Source organism: Carassius carassius, chromosome 35, assembly GCF_963082965.1.
Source record: "Carassius carassius chromosome 35, fCarCar2.1, whole genome shotgun sequence".
Lineage (NCBI taxonomy): Eukaryota > Metazoa > Chordata > Actinopteri > Cypriniformes > Cyprinidae > Carassius > Carassius carassius.
In genome coordinates this window covers 18,276,480-18,291,897 of record NC_081789.1, presented here as the reverse complement: position 1 = coordinate 18,291,897, position 15,418 = coordinate 18,276,480, and the positions used below count along the sequence as shown (strand labels likewise).

The 15,418-nt window shown below is 40.1% G+C and overlaps 1 protein-coding gene across 3 annotated transcripts in view; it reads left to right on the top strand.

The window, feature by feature from the left end:
* The window catches only part of zfhx4 (zinc finger homeobox 4), a 75,919-nt gene that overhangs the window by 44,046 nt on the left and 16,455 nt on the right, over positions 1 to 15,418 (top strand). The window lies entirely within an intron of this gene.

The window sequence follows — 15,418 nt, the reverse complement described above, 5'->3', positions numbered from 1 at the left end:
ACACTAACCATAGGAGATAGTACAATGCTCTCTGTCACAGGGCATTAGGGGAAACAAGGCATTGTCAAAGCTTGGAGGACGTCACAAAGACATGCAGCATAGAGCTCTGATAAAGCAGCAATTAACTAATTGCCTCAAGCAGTACAACAGCAGACTAGTGTTATTATTAATGTGTGATAATATGGATGGATCTCTCACACACAGATACTTCCACTGGGTTAAACTTGTGATGAGACTGCAATAGTGTGACGTGTGTGGCTGCGCATCCAACACCCTTGTCATTAGCTATCATCTCCAAGAGAGCGCTGGGGCCTGAATCCCTTCACTTCTGATTAGACGGCAGACCACTGATGACTGAGGCGTCCAGGTGTCAGGGTCAAGTTGGTGACCCCTTCCTCCCCACTGCATCTTGCCTGCAAGTAATTAGTCCTGACTCCAACCATCACCCCTCCAACCATCAGCCCTCCGTTTCTCTCTCTCTCCTCCCCACTCCATCTCTCGCTGTCTGTCTGACCTTGCATAATATATGTGTGTGTAGTGTGTATATTTATTATGTATATATAAATACACACACACACACATGCATATATATATATATTTAAGAAAAAGATGTTATGTTTATATATTAAATATATTTATAAACAATATAAATTATATGAATATACATGTATTCATATTCATATTTGTTTGTTTCAATGTTAAAAACGGTTGAGCAGCATAATATTAATGTAGAAGCAGTGATACATTTTCATCAGGATTCCTTGATCGATAAAACATTTAATAGAACAGTGTTTAAAACAGTTATTTTAAATACAAATCTTTTGTAATGTTAGGAAAAATAAATCTTACTGACCACAAGTTTCAAATGGCAGTATGTTTAATAGTGAACATAATGAATAATACAGCATTTATTTTTGCTTAATGTGATTTTCAAAAATAACTAAATAAATCACTGTATAATGAACAATTAGAAAAATAAAATCACTGTCTAATGAACAAGCTTTTATTAACTCTATTAACTCATGTTTTAATGTTAACATGTTTAATTTTTGTCTTTTTGGTTTAGCGTAGATGGTGCATTGGTCTGTTTATCATATTCTCTCTCTCCTCTGCTCCCTGTCTTGTTCTCTGATAGAGACTGCTTTCCTTGTTTCCCCCTTTCCTTTTCACCATCCACCTCATCCATCACAACAAAGTATGGAATTGATAGGCAGTATTGATTATCTATAGCAGTGCCTAATCGTGGCTAACTGTAGGAAGCTTTGCAGATTTAGCCAGCGTCGGCCAGGGCCAGTGATAATGCAGCTGGGAATTTAGGCTTAATGCTGTCATCATGTTCTCTTACAGCGACTGACCACTGCGTGTTAGACAGCATCCCCTCTGGACCAAGGAAATGACTTAAGGACAACCTGAAACACCATTCGCAATGCATTTAACTCCTGTAACGTGACACATTCCCTGAACGTTCAGGTGGGAAAATGTATAAGTTAGAGATGGATTATTTGGTTAATAGATTACTTCCTTCATAGCTTTGTTTACATTGGCAGGAAAAGAAAATGTGGAGAATTATTTTTTTTCAATGCAATGAATTATGTGAAATAAAACCGAATGTGAATAGGCTCAATTTGTTCACGTTGTATTGAATGTTAGTTTTTAATATGTTCACAGCAACACAACAGGAATATTCAAACACGTCCGTTTCATTCCAAATGTATAAATGCAAACGCTCACATTAGGCTGCCTTTTCCCATCTTTTTTCCCCATGTCTGCTTCCTGCACTGATGAGTAACTCTATTTAATAGGCTGCCATTATGCAGGCAGATTGGGAAGTTGACTGGGAAGTGCTCCTAGCTATTGCTGCATTTGAACCCTGTTAATATATGCAAATTAAAAGGAGTCGGGCCTCGGGATTGGTCCTGTTTTAAATAAAATGCGAATCTGATCAAGGCAATCTGCAGATGGGGTGTTATCAGAGGGAGCCGCAGCAGCAGTTGATGATTCCTCTCTTCCATCATACTGCACTGTATTAAAGAGACATGATTCATCAAGCACAGGCACTAGTATTTTATGAAATTTCGCTCTCTAGGGCAAAGGCTTTTTTCCTTAATCAGAAGACAGTGGGCTTGCTTAAGTAGAGTGCTCCACTCTGCGGTCATGCAGGATTTTAATTTAATTTGTTTGTGTGAAGGTGGGGGCATCCAGGGCAGGTGTGTATGAGCGTGTGTGTTCCCCATTATGTTTTACGGTGCATAAACTTTATGCACGCACCTGTCAGTGAACGTATCAACAGTGAAGTTTAGTTTTAAATAGGAGGAGCAGCTATTATTTCTGATGGGAATTTAATGCCGTACGTACTCTTAGGAGACTTGCAGAAGCGACAATAGGTAGCGTTAAGTACTGTCATTGAGGCGAAGGCCTGTTGATTGTTCATTGACTGTGTCTAGATGTGCTGGAGTGTTTCTGTGGCATTTGCATAATACATGGGCCAAAAAACCCTGGTGATTTCGAGCTCATTTATAGCTCTTCAGCCCTCACAATTACAACCAAGGATACCTGAAACAAGCATCCCCTCCAGGGCTCGACCAGCTCCTTTGTGTGTAAGCGTAGGGGTTAAAACGGCAAAAAAAATGTGGGTATTTTTCTTTCATTAGCCGCTGCTAAGGAATATCTTCTTCTGTGGACACCCTCTCACAAACCAATTAACTCGGTCTGAATAATTCATCATTCAGGGGCGACCGTGGTCCAAAAAGGAACAAACTGATAATAAGATCCAGATCCCAGTATGTATGACGAAATAGGACAGCACAGACACCTCCAAACCTTCAGGATGCATGAAGGATCTGTGCCACAGAAGGTCATTTTCATCTCTCTCGTTGTCACATGCTTGTGTTTCTGATAATGCCTCATACCGTACACACTGATTCTCTCCACTATAATACACCTCATGCCTCAGTCAGCTCGCTTTCCCATGACCTGCTCGAGAGATCGGCACAATACAGTCACTTCATCAGGGCTTCCTCTCCACGGCCACTGCTTAAAGCTACAGCTCCGCTTTTAGAATCTCACCATTCTTCACAGAAACTATTCGCTTATGACTTAATTAGTCATAATTTTGAATGAACAAGGAGTCAAGAAAGGACATAGAGGGATGAGAAAATGGGTGGATTGATGTGGCGTGAGACTGTCTGACATTCCTGCGTGAAAGGATCATCTAACAGCTGAAGCTCGTAATCCAGCCCTGTTGATAGAAAGACATCTCTCGGACAACCTTGGCCATTTTTCGAGAAAAGCTGTCTGAAAGGCCCCAAGAAATCGCTCAGCGACATCCTGTATTAAGGTATTTCCAGTAGAAACAGTAAGGTTGCTTGACACATGAGGTGTTGAATAACTTATTTTATAATTTTTTTTTATGTTAACATGTTGATGTCACAGCCCTGACCTGTGATTTGCTAGTCAGTCCCAGGTTTTTTGTTAGTCTTCAGTTAACAAGCTAACAGCTTAGCCTGCTACCTTTATAATAGCACAGAATGGCTAAGAAAGGATTCTTTTGGTTAGCTATAACCATTTATTTTGATAAGTTGACATTATGACATAGCATCATGAATATTTCAGTCTGTTTATCTTGAAGAGTTTGGAAACCTTATTTTTGAAATCTTATTTTTTTTTCTCGAGGCCTTTAAAAGATTCTGACCACCTTCCTCATTTCCTCCATGTTTCTTTCTTCCTCCTCTTCTCTCCTCTTGCCCCACCCTACTGGAAAAGCCATAAAGGCGTTGTCTCAAGCTTGTCAGATCATGGCCAGGCAGAGGGGAAATATTCCATCTGAGCGGCACATTGTCTTCAAGTGCTGCAATTAAGAGTGTTAGCATGCGGCCACGGTCCTGTCTGACTGTGAGGGGACAGGGGGGTCGTCAGGCCTGTGTGACCGAACACACACATGGCTGGAAGCGAGCAACCCTGCCCTCCCCGATATGACACCGCTGCTCTGTTTGATAAAGGAAAACAGACGATTTGTGCGGAAACTCCAGTGAGTGCAGAGCCAATGAGACACTCTTGTGGGTCAAGTGCTGCATTTGCATTTTGATGGGATGTTATCGAGTAATTAATGCACTAGTCAGAATGTATTACCCCAGGAGTGAATTGAAAGGTTCATTACCAAATCGCCCTCACTCCAGGAATAGGTATTTCTCCAGGCGTTTGCCTCTGACATGTTGTTCTTCTCTCTCTCTCTCTCTCTCTCTCTCTCTCTCTCTCTCTCTCTCTCTGTGTGTCTCATCGTGGCTGGCTGTAGAGGTGAACAGTGGCTCTTAATAAGGGCATTCACTTTGGAGAGCGCTCGTCATAGTAAATGTTCACATCAGGGCCTTGCCTCCTTGTCACTTTAATTGCTTCTGGAGGTTCTTAATAGGCCAGTCTTCATCAGCCCAGGCCATGTTATGAATAACATATTCATGCTTAATAAAAGGGACCCAATTTATAAAAACGGAGTGCATTGTTTACAAAGCACACACCAAGAACTATCCACTTTGCGATTTTCCATTAGAGGAAGATGAAAATGGGCTGGGTATTGCCAGCTATGTCACAATACAAATATATCAGTATATGGAAATATTAAATATTATTATAAATAAATATTCTTAAATATTATAGAATTCCAGGAGTTATATAAATATCTATATATAAATCTATATAGAGTTAATTTGCAAAAACACATAACTGTTTTTTTTTACAATAATAAAAAAAAAAAAAACATTTTTTTATGTTATCATGTTTTCATTGTGTTTTGTGTTAGTTTGCTGTGTTAGTTTAAACGTATTTTTTTAACCTAAACAAAATAACCCAAATGCAGTTTGATTGACATTAACTGGAATGCACAGTGAAAAAACAAGATTTTGAAAATAGTTAAAAACAGAGTTATCTGTTTTTGCAAATGAACCCTTCAAATATAAAATGTCATGGCAATTATGGATAAATAACCCACATTAAAATTCATTGCTGTTTTGTCTAAGTATATTAAAAATGAAATCATTCAAATACATTTTTGTGTATTTAGGCCATACAAAATTTACAAAAAAATATTTTGAAATTCGCTTGGAAATAAATTGAACAGATATTTAATTATTATTTCATTATTATGCTTTTTTAATTAATTAAATTATTAGTGTTTTATGCAAATCTAAAATATGGGTAATGAGCATGCACAGAAAAATATACATCAGCCTATTCTAAAAAAAAAAAAAAAAACTTTTACTGATAAACTGGGCATCCCAAAGATATACAATGATTCCAGTCTTGATGTATAATGCATAACCTTTATGTACTACAGTAGAGCCCGAGATAATTCTCAAAGTACATTGCAACTGAATAAACTTAACAGCTGGGTGTATACTACCACCTAGTGTGTATTACAGCTGAATGTATGCCATTACTATAGTTTATAATACACATCTAATTTCTCTCTAGCCTCACTTATTTGGCCCCCCTCTCTCTGCTGCCAAAACCAGCAGCGTACAGAGGGAAATTTGAGTGTGCTATGAGATTAAAGGCTGAAATCAGGGCCTTGTGAGCAATCATCAATTCCCAAGAACATTCTTTCATCTTCCATTCTTCCACCCTAATGCTAACGGTTTCATGTCACAACATTGTTGTTGCTTTTATCATCCTATAATAACTCTCCTGCAAAAAATGGGAGGGAGAATGGAAGAAAAAGAGGCTAAGAGAGGTCTGTTCTTTCTCTGCCATCACTGTAAATTTACACAAGGCCCTTTTGCTGTCACTGGAGCAGTTCCTCTTATATTAGCGGTCTTGTCTTTGGCCTGGGCTTAAACCAAGATATATTACACCAAGACATTTATAGCCATTGTTCTGTTTTCCATAATGAAATCAAGCATTGTTTCCTGCCTCACATGTTATTTTGAGCCTAATAGTCTCAGCGGGTGCGAGTGTGGTGTCTGATTTGTGCGTTGGGGACAAAATGGCGACCTGGTAGGCTCGCAAATCCCCGTCTTCCATCATCCGGCTTGTCCGTCAGCAGTGCATCAACGGCACCAAACTGCAACCCATCTCCCGACCCATCAGCAGGTCTCACAGGCCAGTGAATTCGAGCCTTTTGTTCCCACTTGGGCTGATAGCAATGAGGAGGTAGACCACGGAAAAGCAGAACAATTTTCTGCTATTTAAGCTTGGAGAGATGGGGCTTCTTGGGAAGCGTGTGTGTGTGTAAAAGGCGTTTGGAGGGGAACGAGTTGGTATGGAGTCACTGGATGAGATTTTTTAGATTTAGGCATGCATGGAATTGGGGGTTAGATAATCGAGGATGTGAAATTGAAACCTGTCAGCTAGCAATGCTGTCCTTTACCCCAACAAAAAAGTCTGCCTTTGCGTTCATATGTGATTCTCAATGAAAAGCGCTTTGTAAACTACAAAAAACTTTTTAGACTTGTTTGTCCACCTTCCCAGTTCTCAATATATGCAACCTATACTAGGTTACTCCACACTATATAGTCCTTGCATGACCAAATCATTGAGACACACTAATAGAAACTGATGTTTAATTGCCTTAAAAACAATGGCAGAGTTAATTACCTAAAAATGAGAGAAAAGACAAACATATGCAGTGCCGACTTCCCTGTAGCTATGTCAGCAAAGCCGCTAAGAGAGCTCCTTATGAAGTATGTCATGTTGTATTATTTTAATTACTGTTTGTCAGTGTAATTTTGCTTAAACTTTTTTTTTTCTTTTACCCCAGGTTATAAAATGTTATTTGGGTGCTTTTTATTAATCTAATTTATTTGCTCGTCAAGCGAGCCATGTGATGACCAACTTCCTGCCTCCAATGACAATTGCAAACAGTAGCCTCCTTTTAAAGGTATAATCACCCATCTCTTCTAATTAGGGGAAGAATGTGCACTAGATACAAAGGGCTCTGTGAGGATGCAGCCCCGAGCAAGCGATAACTCCCATGCCTCACCGCAGCCTGATCTGGGATCTGCTTTTGGAGGCGGTATCTGACATTAGATTAAGGGAGGTTATTTGTGGAGGGGGGAGTTACTCAGGTTACATTCCTTTAAGGGAAGTGGCTGGCCGGCTGGCACCCTGTCTTCATTTCACAGGCTGGTAAAGTGAGCAAGGCCCTCTCGTATTATTCACCGGGGCAGGCTGATCGAAGCTCGGCTCGATAGCACTAAACCAGCTCATGCTCAGAAGATTTGTCTTACAAAACCTTGAAAACTGCTCTGAACATCCATACATTGATTTTTGTTGGCGGGGATCTCCGGGGCTTTCATGTAGAGGCAGGATCCATGCAGGGATGAGGAGAGGGCATCCCCCTTCACCAGAGTGTGCCGGCAGAGCGGGGGGGATTCCGTTTCAGTAACCCGGCCGAAGGAATTTAAAACACACAGGGCTACTAGAGCCACAGCACCCTGTTATGCTAAAGCCTGCTAAACACACACATACTTCAACACCTTTTATATCCAAAAACTGCATATACAGTATTGTAGTAAAATATTGTAAAAAGCTTGCAAGATTGGAGAGAAGAAGAGAAACTTCTTCTTAGCATCTAAGCAGATCTGTTTCCTGTGGAAATTTGTTTCCAACCCAGACTTAAAACAATATGTCTTAATATCTTAGAAGAGTGACTTCTTCATATTTGTGACTGTATATCTCACAATTTAAATTTGTCTAGCAATCTAGCTTTATATCTTGCGATTTGAATTTATATAGAACAATTTGAATTTATATCTCTCAATCTGACTTAACATCTCGCAATTTAAATTTATATTAAAAATTTTTTTTTGTTTTTTTCTCAGTCTGACATTATCTCACAGTTTGAATTTACAGTACTTTTTACAATTTGAATTTGTATCTTGTAATCTGGTGTAATATCTTACAGTTTGTGTTTATATATCAACTATATCTCATAATATGTCTTAATATTTCAGAGTTGTGACTTTTTACTCATAATTTTGATTTTGTATCTCCAAGTTGCTCCATGTATTCAAAATATTTCAGAATATTATTTGTTAATTTAAACTTTATCTCACAATTTTTGTTTTCTCAGAGGTGGAAACAGGCTTTTATAATTTCCTTCATTCTCCCTTTTTCTTTATTTCTTTCTGTCTCTTTCTCCCTCTCCTTCAGTATTAATTCCTGTGCCTTTGATGTGATAAGGAAGTGTTAAATCAAAGTGAGGCCTAATTACATATCTTGGGACCGGCTGGTTGTAAGGCATTGTTCATACTGTTAGAAAGACGGGTGGCAGCGAGAGCGTGTGTAAGGGGAGGGCTCCACGCGTGTGTGCGTGTTTCTGGCTGGCAGCTGCCAGCATGTGTGCCACCTGCTATACATCTCACCATTAGCATAATCACTCTCCGGCAAATGGCAATAATAGTGTCATGCACCTCTGTGTAATTGCTGCTGTCATAATATGTGCCTGACGATTGTGTTTCCTGACTCGACATGGAGGGAAGCAAAGATCTCTGGTGCCACATTCACACTGAAGTGCCTTTGATCTGAGCCCCAGGAAGGACTCTTTTAGTCATTTGAAAGAAAGCAACTTATCAGATGCAAATCAGAGGTAACCACGGTTACTTTTTGCATCACAGATTACAGATTGTTAAAACTGTAAACATGCACATGCTTGATTTGTGCTCTATACATTACACAAGATAATCTTGCTTGTACATTTCCAGGCAAAATTAGTTATTAAAGAAGGCAGGAGATGAAAAAGACCTTCTCTGAGAAATTTCAGTCTTGTCTGACACTGATGTTTTACATAATTAGTCCACTCACATTTTCCTTTAAGGGACAGCTAAGGCAAGAAGATGAATAGCTAATGATCGCAAAGGCCAGGGGCGGTGAAGTCAGAGTGTGAGTGACAGCCGCCATAGCCATTGTGACGAGCTCAGACTCTAATTGGGCCTGAGTCTGTTGGTGAAGGAAAATGGACGAATCGGAAAGGGAGGGCCTGGGGGGTGGACGTCACAAACAGCAGACAAGCTAAACAGGAATTCTAATGGATTGCATGCTCAGCTTGCTGACACCTCATTGCAGCTAACATTGCAAAATTTTGCAAGGGTGGCAAAAATTATACATTTACTAAGACGATGCATGCATGCATGTATTTTTCTCTCAGTCAGGGTGTGGGTTGTGGTTAGCCACCCCATTGTTTGATGTATGGCGACGAAATCAGGTGCGTGTTTGTGTAATAGAAATGGATGAAGGTATTGTTTTGAACGTTTTGTTTCTTTTTCATTATTCATGTACCCTTTACTTTTTTGACATTCTGACATTCAAGGACACAAGCCTTGGTCTTGGATGGTGGATTATAAATTCTGAGCAATCCCTCCGCTAATCGTTCAGAGCAGGAGGAAAACACACTGCCTTTTTAAAGCATCTGTGTCTTAAACTGTCATTGATTAAATGTTAACTGATATACTCCAGTTGGCAATCTTGTTAGAGCTTCCAGTAGCCAAGATAGACAGTTTAGAGTCCTGGCTGATCAATATTACAGATAAAGATTTCATCCATCAATGAGCTCCCAAAACAAAAGGTGTCTGTTACCTGATTAGGTCGGCCAGAATGTCTCTCCCCCTCCGGACTGTCGACGCAGCACAAGGAGTTCCATTCGATCGGCTTCAAACATGGAGCCCATGTAATTACAGCACCAAACAGTTCCGCAGATAACATGCCTTTGACTTAGCTCCGGATAAAGGTTAATCTTCCTCTGTCTGTCCAGCGAGATGGGTCTGGGCTTTATATATTTATTTAAGTCCTCCGCTAAGGCCAGGGCCAGGGGCTGTTAGCGTGGAGCCTGGGAGGAGAGAGTTAGAACCTCCTGCATACCAATGCCAGCACAAATGACTCAATCGATGGCGGAATGGCCACTGCTGTTTAAGAGTATCAATAAATGTTCCTTTATTTCCTCCTCAATGGCCAAGTGTTGTAGTTAAAAGTCCAACAGATGTCTTAATTGAAAGTTAATTTTAAATCAATGCAGAAAGTCATTTAAATATTGATCACGCTCTTTTGACTCAAATTGTATGTGGACCGCCCGGGCCCAGCATAATTCGCCCATCATTCCTCTTTTTTTAAAACAACTTTGTTCAAATTCAATCAATAAGCCACAATTAGTATGTTGTGAAACTGCCATTGACACTTCCTAAAGGCCTACAGGCAATTTCATTGTCTTTTGTGATGCAGAAACAGTGTCTCCTTAATTACAAAGAACATTTATGGTGTTTTAATTGTGTTGGGTCATCGTAAAATCAAACAGAAGATCTCTCTAATGCAAAAACTTCATGTTTGAATGCCTTCCTGTGGTTCAAGGCAATTAAAGAGACTTATGGGCCCCCGAAAGCAGGGCATCTGCTGTACTTCTGATTTTCTCTGTATCCGGCAAATGGAGGCACGAATGACAGGCACTGGAATGGGAAAAAAATAGGGAGAGAGAGAGAACAGGGAACATTGTCAGAGGCCTCTGTCTATCAGGGTAATCTTATTTATTTAAAGCATATGTCTGCTGGTACTCCTTTGTCAGGGTCTATTAGGGGGCAGTGCAGCCCATATGACATTGTTTAGCAAGTAATGAAATGGACATTTTTTGCATGTTTTCATAGAGTTGGAAGGGAGTGCACATACTCATTCATTTCCCTCGATGGATGCCATTTCCTAGCCATCGCTGCAGATCGAGCTGCACGGCTATTGTCAGGCCCGTTACCATTCAGAAATGTGGTCTGAGATTTTGCCTAATTAGATGTGGCCACAGAGAACTTTGTTTCTATCCTGTAGGAATTCACCAAACGTTAGCATGGCCACTGTAACCTGTAAATGACCCCTGTTTTGATCGATCATAATTACTTGCTTATGGAATTTGCTATTGTAGTCAGTTTTGGTACTTTCCAGTCCACGTTTTTCCCTCTGTCTTTTCTTTTCGAAGGATGATGCAGCTCTCTGTGTATATTTGAAAAATCTGCATGCATGCCAGACCGCTTTTTCAGTCGTCTGTGTCTCCTCGCTATGCGGTCAGGGGTTTGGCTGAGGCTTTCTGGGTTTCCAGAGCAGACCTGCACAGGGGTGACAGATAGGTCTTATTCGTCTGATAGAGTTGAGCAAGAAAATAGATCTAGAGCTGGTTACTTCATTAGGTTCTCTCATTGATTGAACCTCCTGCTGAAGTGATGCTGCAGCCTCCTCTGATAACTGCTGGTAATAGAACAAAATGAATTCTTATCACAGAGATTGGAAAGGCCATTAACCCTGGCCCCCAGTGCTTTTCAGACGTCACAGACAGGAAGCCGTGCGGTGCGAGGGAGGAAAAAAAACGCCATGCTCCGTCTGAACCGAGGTCATGTTGGCGGCCGTGTGTGAAATTTCCAGCCCTTTTGGCTCCTGTGTAGATGAAATGACTACCCGGGCAGATGTTTATAATCATGTCTTGAATAAATATTGGATGGAGAATGATAAAAAAAGGAGAGAGAGTGAGAGGGAGAGAAAGCAAGGAGGGAGGGGGGAGAACGATACGAGGAGGAATCTTTTTATATTATTTTCAAATATTAAAGTAATCCCGGCCGCGGTGCCTCCTTTCTCCGAATGCCTTAGGTGATCCGAATGGCACGGACACAAAAAGCCTTTTTGTGTACGATGCAGGTGTTTGGGGTTTGTCTGTAGAAACCTTTGAAGATGCATTCTTTAAAAGATTTAATGCTAGTTATTTGGAACCATTATTATCCCTTATGCGGGCGAGTGCAGAAACAGAAGTCTGCAGAAATGAAGGGGGAAATTTGTGTTGGTGCAGCAAAAGCAGAAGCTTTAATCTTCATCATGTTTATTCATTTGATGGAGGTGATTAATGGTTTTGAGTGCTGGTGGCATAGGAAAACTTTCTTGGTTGAAAGTAACTGACAGCAACAAAAGACATTTTCTGATTGCTGATGCATAAGGTGTACTGCAGTGGAAGTTTGGTTGTCTCAGAGAAAAGTGACCGTATGAAGTAATGAACACTCTTTTAGTATTTAGTCAAAAATTCTATATGAAGTATTCTTTTCATTATTAGCAAACAAGTGCCAAAGGACCACTATTATACATGGTTGCTTGATGTTCTTACAAATGGGCTTTTTGCAGTGTAATTCAAGAAAATTCTAAAGGAATCAGGATTTTAAAAATGACATAGTGTAAAATATAAGACAAGAACATTTTTCACCAATTATCACAAAACCTTTTGGTTAATACCCAGTCTACTTGGACGTCTCCACAGGTCCCTGCAGCAACAGTGTGAATGTGCAGAGCAGCTTTCTTGTGTCTCCCAGCAGCAGCAGCAGCGCTGTGAAGGGAAACGGACCCGCTCTCCGCGTGGATGTTTAGTATTTTAGACATGGTACATTAACGCCATCTGGTTAAGATCTAAATGCTTGTTAAATACACTGAAATTTGGAAAAAGAAGGGAGCTAAAAAAAAGATTTGAGTAGGGGGGAAGGTGGATCAACAAGTCAGTAAAGCTTATTATCCTGAAAGTATTACAACTGGCCCTTAACAAAGTAGTACAGGGTTTCGAGTTTCAAAGATTCCTTTAAAACGGAGCGGCTCAAATGAAAACCACGGGGCAAAAGAATGTGACATCATGAAAACCGTGGGCAGCTCAGAGCCAACCTGTGGTGTGCTGGGAAATTAGTGTTCCTTACACCTCAACAAGAAGAGACAGTCCAGAGATCATAATTATATCCAGATTTCTTTTTTACAAATGCTAAGATCAGTAAAATTATAAGAAATGACAATAATATGAAAAACTGTTTTTATTTTTATTACGAATAATAACAGTTTAATTTTTAGTTTAAAATTAATAGTTTATTATTATTATTATTATTATTATTATTATTATTTAATTATATATATATATATATATATATATATATATATATATATATATAATTGTAAGTTTGCAAAAATGCAATCTGGTTGTAATTATTTTAAAGTAACACTACCTTTTATGATAGCCTAGCTTCAATTAGTTCTTTGTTATTCTTTGTTGAGATCCATAAATAAACCGTGAGTCTTAAGGTGGAGGTGAGGGACACATTTTAATGAGAACAATAATTTTTGGGGGTATCCACAGTTGTGTACGGTGGGTGTCTCTTTTACTGGCTGGATAATGACCGGACTGAGGTGTTATAGTCCCCAGGAGGAGAGAGAGGGAGCAGCCTGCCCTCCACGTCCATCATTACGCTCTCTCTATACCAGACAGGCCCGGCACTTTAATGAAAAGAAGGTGTTGGCCATCAAATGTATATATTTCCATGGGTTTCTTTTCTGTTTTTCTTTTTGTAGGTATGGTAGTTATGCAAAGAGAACTGGTACATTTTGATGAGGCCAAAACTCAGCATTGCTTTAATTGCGACGCCTTCTTGACCCCGGTCTTCCTCCAGCATGCCGATCATCCCACATCAGAGCAGGTCTCACGGGAGACTGGCGAACAGAGAGTCGTCGGAGATGTGTGGTTGATGTGTTTGTGGGTTTCGCTTGAAAGGGATGGCGGGGGCAGTAAAAGTTGTCTATGGCTCTGCTGTTTGCGATTAAGTTTGATGGGCAGAAAGTATGCCGAACCCCCCTCGCACCCCTCCAATGCTGCTGACATGCTGCCTCTGTAAAGCATTCAGATTACTCAAACTGTTGCCAGGGTCAGGCGCGGGGCAGACACCGCTATGATGTATAGGAAAGCATGTCTGGGAGTTTCTCTCGCTCTTGAAATGTATACCAGAAAAACTGCAGAACACCCTGCTAAAAGACGAGGGAGAGAGAGAAGGACAGTGGAAGGAAAGAGAGAAAAAAATGCCGTCTGATGAGACCCAGATGATAGCGACCCATCCTTTTCTTCTCTTATTCCTTCTGTTACTACCTTCATAATTCGCCCTTTTCTTTTTCGTGACACTCCATGTTTTATTAATGCATTCCACGATCGCCTTAAAAATTTGATGCCCCCTCGAGGTATAGATGCTCACTAGCACTTTGACACTTCATTTCCCAGCTAGGGGGACTGGGTCAGTAAATCTAGCCGACTGAAGAGAGTGCCTCATGCTGCAGTAGGGAGGAGGAGAGGGGGCGAGAGAAGGGGGAGGTGCCAAAGCCTGGCCCCTGTACCCTTAGGGTGTGACATTGTGCTGTGGTGTTTGTGTATGAGTGTGCGTGTGTGTTTGTGTTGTCTCTTTTATTAACCGACCTGAAATCTGGTCATGATCACAGACATCCAGCTGGTCCTATCTGCCTACTGAAGCAGAGCACTCTCTCTCTCTCTCTCTCTCTCTCTCTCTCTGATTAGCCCTCTGTCCTGACACTGGCTTAAGCTCTGTCCAGAGCGCCTTTGCCCCACAATGCCACCTTCCCTCATAACACTCACCCCTAGTCCTGTCTCCACTGCAAATGAAAGGAAGTGAGGCACACAGAGCGAGAGACATACTTCATGCAATGAAATGTATACATTTGAAGTGTAGCTTAGTGATATGTTGTTAAATTATTTTTAATGGCTGTATTTTTTATATTATTTTTATTTTACTTAGAATAAGTTTTTTAATTTAGCGTCAAGATAATTGTGGTTGAATAAATATATGTCTAATGCCTATAGTATTGGGGCTGTCCGTTGATTCAAATTGCAATCAAATTCACTGTAAGATTAGCTAATTAATTGTGTTTTGTAATTATATTTAATATTTTCTAAAAACAAAATTACATTATATTGTCAGACAAAAAACATGGAATAGACTACTGTAAGTGTAGTCAAAGACGTCTTTTTATGTCATTTTTTGAGGATGCATTTCTGCATAGTCATTTATATATATTTAAAATAATTTTTTATAATACTTTATAATTTGTTATAATTATCGAATTTAGTAGTAGTTGTGTATACATAAAAACAAAATCTGTATATTCATGGAAAAGACACCACCGCATTTTCTACCCTGAAGCACAAACTCTGCAATTTATGCCATTTATTTTTGTAGAAATGCGGCATGTACATCTAAAGATACCCCCCAACTGTCTTAACATACACACACACTCACACACAGACAGTGCCTTTGTTACAGGATGTATTAGAACACACCGTCACCGCATGTGCGCCAAAATAGCAATTTTTGCAGCCGACTGCCAGCAGTGACAGGAGATATTTCATCCTGTTGTCAGAATATTATTAATAAAACATCAGGACTAGAGTGCAGCACAATTTTTCCTTTCAATCACTCCCAGCATCTGCCATAAAAATTTCATGCTGTATATAATTTCCACTTAATGTATTGCACTTAAAACATCGGTGCCAGCGCCGTGTGGGCAGTTTTAAAGGGTTAATTATATCACGTATCTGCAGAGTCGCTCTGCTTACCAAACAATGACTTGAGTGATTGTATGCAAATATACCAGTGACCTTTTTGCC